The sequence below is a fragment of the Scleropages formosus genome, chromosome 11, assembly GCF_900964775.1.
Source record: "Scleropages formosus chromosome 11, fSclFor1.1, whole genome shotgun sequence".
NCBI classification, from domain to species: domain Eukaryota; kingdom Metazoa; phylum Chordata; class Actinopteri; order Osteoglossiformes; family Osteoglossidae; genus Scleropages; species Scleropages formosus.
In genome coordinates, this window is record NC_041816.1 from 106120 (window position 1) to 111864 (window position 5745).

Sequence of the window (5745 nt, forward strand, 5' to 3'; positions counted from 1 at the left end):
CCATTCACACATTGATAATAAAGTATTCGCATTATGTTTCTTCTGTTTGTGTCTTTCATTCCCTCTCTGTTTTCAAGCTCCTGTTAGCACATTGGGACCATGTTCCACATCGCTGAGTGGAGCAGATATATATTTGATTGCATTAAAGTCAATATCTCGTCGTGACAATTCCAGACTGCTCCTGTACTCTGAAAGCCCTCTCATGGTGACTACTGACAAAACACACTATTCAGGTATCAACAGGTGGGTGTTCTGCCCCAGCATACCTGTCATACTCAGCACCTTGGTGCATGGTTGTTTTGTGACTTGAGATGCATAAACCTGGGATTACAGCAGCCTTTAACAGAAAATGCCTGGTAGGCACTGTATGAGAAGAAGTAGGTGTCCCAGAGTGAGTGAGGGTTGTTCTGTACCGTGCTGAGAGTCAAGTGTGATAAATTGCATTTAGAAGTCTTGTGATGCTTAAACGTGCAGTTGATCTGCTGCTCTATCAAAAGAGAATCGCTAATTTTTCCAAATCCAAGCATCGCTTTTCAAGCAATAAAATGTGGTATTGGGAGTTTTGGTCACACTACTTTGAGTGGCAGTAATGTACATAATTCTGTTTATCTCATAAATCAATGAAAGGTTAAAAAGTTAATATTTCCTTTGCATGGAACGGGGAATCTGACACATTTACATGATACAGTGACTAGTTTAATTTTATTACATATAAAATGATGTCACATATTTTACGTCCGGTCGTGTTGTGATCATGGCCTGCTTCTGCATATACCGTTAACTTTTCGAAATCTCCGCAGGACTGAAAGGCCTAAGTCAGTCAGCTCGGGTCTCGCAGTCCATCCGTTTTTAGAAACTGCTAACATTAAGGGTTTGGGTTGTACTTAATAAAAGAGGAAGCTCTGCTCTGTGGTTCTAATATTTAATACCCCCCAAAATCTTTCTAGTCGTTATACTCTAGGTATTAGGTACTAGTAGGTTTTGCTGGATATGTTGCGGGATGAAGGAGTCTGTGTGACAGGAGTACAGTTGTCAAGTTCAGTCTTCTAGTTTACGCACCAGCATTTTTATACATGCAATTTTTCTCAAACTATTTTTTTAATTCTCAGTCTAGAAGACATGTTGCTCAATGGTCATTTGACTATATATTTATGTGCGCTCTGTCGGAAACAGAAATGTTTTATGTCTTTGGTGGTGTGTTTGAGAAATTGTCTGCCTCTCATATGGTGCCTCCTTCATTTTCTGTCTCGGCTACTTTGTCTGGAGCTACGGGGGTCGTTCCCATGTCTTGCTCAAGGCGAGCAAGAACAGCTCCAGCTCAGAGGTTAGCATAGTCTCTTCGGCTCAAAGCAGAGATCCGCAAGACCCCCGAGGTCCGTAGCTGGCAACGCCATCCTGGAGGGGTGCATCGAGATGAAAAAAACATCTCGGTGTGACTAAGCGAAACTGCAGCCATTCTTCTAGCAGCCTGAGCAGCATCCCGGGACTGAGCTGGCAGCGACGAGAGGACCCCACCTAAAGGCCCGATCCCAGGCGGTCCCATCCCGGCACGAATCCCTACGGACGCTGCGCTTTGCACCATCTGCCTCAGCGACTTCGGTCTGGGCTACGGCTACCTTCCTCGCCGCGAGGAATGCTGCGTCGCAACCGCGGAGTTGGTGGCCAAGACTGGTCCTGTTCGTATCTGTAAACACGGCCTCTGAAAAGGCCGCTCTGCAGAGGCCTTTGGGAAATCTATTAAACTGCAGCCAGAATGGATGTGGTGAAGCTCACTTCCTTTCTTAATTGTGGGTTTCGGTTGTCTGGATGGGGGGGGCCGTGCTCCTCGCTGCCAGCAATGAGCAAGGGATAGGAAGCTGGGTATGTTCTCTGTGCTTTTAAGAAGCAATCGAAAAAACGTCTTTTAACATATACGTGTGTTGTTTGACAAACGAACATTTTAAAATATTCCCTCTCTCTAAGGAACCGTCGTAATGACGGCGGCGTCACAGGAGGCCGTTCAAGGTTTTTCCGAAGGTCTTCTCCATTCTGGGGGTGAACGTGTGGGAAAAGGGAGTCTCCGATGTTAGAGGAATGACAAGCCAAACAGCGGAGAGGGTGTAAATGGCCATGGCTACAGCTATCTATCCAAACAGGTGTAGAATTACAGCCTCTTCGGGCTTTTTGTGCCCTCCTACACAGCCCTTCTGAGGGAGGTGCCGAGGTGCACGACTGCGGCGCTTGGACTTCTGCGTTGCGTCCGCCGCCCAGCCCAGGGGAGCTCGAACACGGCCGCGTCCCTCTTCCACTCTCCGCTGCGCAACCGGGGGAGATTATCCTGCTCCTTTGTGTCAGTGCTATGGGGAAAAGGCCCAAATTACTACTGGAAACAAACTGGCAGACTATTATACTGGGTAGTGAGAAACTGAAACGCATACCTCACAGATTACATAGCAAACCACAGCGGCTACAAGGGCCTAAATAGGCTTCAGTGGCTCAACTACAGTGTTTATGGCATATCCAGCTTCATAGCTGGAAAAGCATCCTGTTTTTTTCTTTCAACAGCAAAAATAGTTGTGGCAGAACTTTTTTTTTAATCCATCTTGGACTAGAAGAGGATGGAAAGGCCTTGTAAACAGATGGTATTGATCAAGTAGCTGCTGCTTTTTCTCATTTTGAAAGACGTCCGCTGTTCAGGTTCTAGGCCGGATTGGCATCTTGTTTGTCTCATTGTCATCAGCTCCATCATGTTGGAGGGCTGCACTGGAGAGTTCTCTGATTTACCACAAACATGCACTTGGAAGTAAAATAAAGGCTCAATTATAAGGACAAAAGTTATGCGTGAAGCTTTTAGCACTTAGACTGTGTAGAAGGAATAGGAACCATCCATCCACTATTATCAACTGCCTGTCCAGTGTGGGGTTGTCAAAACCTAAATAGGGAAAGCCCTGTATGGTCAACGTTACTGTTTCCAAAGGTAAAAACTGCCAGTATATTAACAGCATTAGCCAATAACAGTTCACATTTTGTATGTTCTAGTCTCATTCTTGAGCACAAGTTTTGCATATACAGAATTCAATCTCGACCTTACGACTGCCAAATGAGGAGCAGGTGCTGCAAAACTGTCTCTAGTCTAACATTTGTGTCCTCGGTACATAAAGGCCTCTTTTCCAGGCTTCTAATCACCACGATGGAAATCATGATTCTTGCCTGAAGGCAAAATCGCAGAAAAGTTTTGTGAGTGGCCTGGAGCAACAAACTGAAGATTTGTTAAACATTTCTCCTTAACAGTAGTTTCTTAAAAGCTCCCTGAATACTGTATGTAAATCCACTCCAAAGTATAGGAATGTTTGTGTCCTCACTGTTTTCTTAATCTCCAGGGGGACGCGGTGGCGCTCTCTGGCAGGTCTGGGGTTCGAGTCCCGCTCGGGGTGCCCTGTGATAGACTGGCATCCCGTCCTGGGTGTGTTCCCTCTCCTCCAGCCCTGCGTCCCGTGTTGCCGGGTTAGGCTCCGGCTTGCCGTGACCTCGCTCGGGATGAGTGGTTTCAGACTATGTGTGTGTGTGTGTGTGTGTTTTCTCAATAAATAATGTCTGGTTGACTTTCACCAAAGATTACAGGATGCAAGTTCACAGCGTTCTTGGAAAACGTACAACTGTCCGGTTATCACGAGGGATGCGAAGGTGTCCCTCTCGCACCGTGTCTGACCCTGTAATTCATGTGAAACAGAATATAAAAGAGATGTAACTGACAAGGTCTAAATGCACTGACTTTTGAGCAGCAGAAACAGAGTGACACGGGCTTTGCTAGAGCACCGGAACATTGTAGGGACTGCGAATTCCAGGGTGTTTCACGGGGCCCACGCCGAGAGCAGAAAGGGGCAGCTCACACAATCCGTTAGCGATTATTATTACGCACTGTGATGAAGGCTGTCAAAGCTGCTCTGTGTACGTGGTGGTCCCTTTGTGCTCCCTCTGTGGCAACTTTCAGTCTTTCTTTTTTGCTTATGCCGATAAGATGAAAGATTTTCAATCTGTTTGCATTTACCACAAATTCCATTATTTTTTTTTTTTTGTACAGAGCAGGCCTCATTACATTTGAAATTGATAATTTTGTTCAATACATCATTTTTTTTATTGCCTTTCCACTGTTGTGAGTGCCCAGGGTCTAACTAGTGCCACAATAAGTTTGGAAACAGGCTCTGACTGCATTTCACAATGTTTACTCAAACAAACACTCAAGCTTTTTAATTCTCCATATGGTTAGCTGTTACTCACTTTTCTATTTTTATTCTCGTGCGCAGGCAGTCAGGCACTGGAGTACACACAATCTGAGTCCTCTTAATTGTTTTCCTTTGTCAAGGCTCAAAGACACATCTTCCAAGAGAAATAAATTTCAGCTGCTTTGTGCAAGTCATTTGGCCTCAAAGAGGACTTGTGGTGGAATGAACTCTTAATGAACTAGAGCTGTGAAGTGCGGCAGTTTTACTGGTGCTGCGACTCCTCCCTGTTCAGATCTGATAGACCCGCTGACATGTGCCGATAGGCAGAAACAGATAGATTCCTCGTGCTAAAAGAGAAGCCGTTCTTAAAGAATCGCTCAATATGGAAATGAGCAATTTCGCTAACGAAAAAGGGGGGGCGGCCGGCGGCGTTGCGGTTGGAGCAGCTGCCTTTGGCTCCCCGGGTTGCCGGTTTGATCTCTGGCCGCAGTGCCCTCGAGCAACGTGTTTGCGCTGTGACTGCTCCGCTTGTGTGCCTGGGTACCGAGTTGTGGACCTGCGATGGACTGGCATTCTGTCTGGGGTGTTCCCAACCCCCCCCCGCCCCTTCAGCCTTGCACTCAGTGTCTCCAGGAGAGGCTCCTGCTCAGGACAAGCAGCTATTGAAATCTCTTGGTAACAAAAAGTACCGTTTTCAAAAGCACTGAATTTTACAGGTATGAGTCTGACCCAATCGCAAGAATTTCCATGTATAACAGGGTCAGAACATGCAGCGTGGCACTTTCAGAGCTCCTGGGCTCTGGCTTCAGACATGGGTTTGAATAGTTTGCACGTTCTCTCTGTTTTCGTGTATTTCCTCTCACAGTCCAAAGACGTGCGGAAGACGGCAATGGTAAGCCACTTCCATTCCCTTCCCTACCTTTAAAAACACGCAAGCGGTCGCCAAGAAATCACTCCAGCTAGAGGGTACATACACTGCCTATACGTATATTAAGGGTATTAAGGAAAGTCCACAGACTGAAGACTCCCTCTCCCCTTCTGGGCTGCTCGGGGGAGTGCGGAAAATCACACAAAGGGTTGCCGAGAGCTGACTTCAGTTAGATAGCGCTTCCGTCCATCCGTCTATCGGCACTTCTCAATTTTGACAACATTGCCCAGTTTGGTGCTGATGGCCCACTTGATTCAACATTCTGGAATTCTTTTCTTTCAATTTCAGCCAAAATAATGCCACTTCTCCCTTGCTCATTATCTCTCAGCGCTGCACTGCAGGTCCACGGTCCGCGAGGAGGAACATCATCCGCACGACTGTGTGATCTCAACCTTGTAAGTGGTGCATACGCAGTGTACAGTTTACTGTGATGCAAAACTATACCAACCTTATAATAACAGATGTCCTTTATTTTTACCAGGGAGCGCCACTGAGATTTGCATGTCTTTTTCGTGAAAGAGCTGGCCAAGTGGCTGCAAACAAATGACTTAAAAGGTATTTAATCACAGGCCTATTAATTAACTTAACACGGACGAATGTTTACAAGCACATACA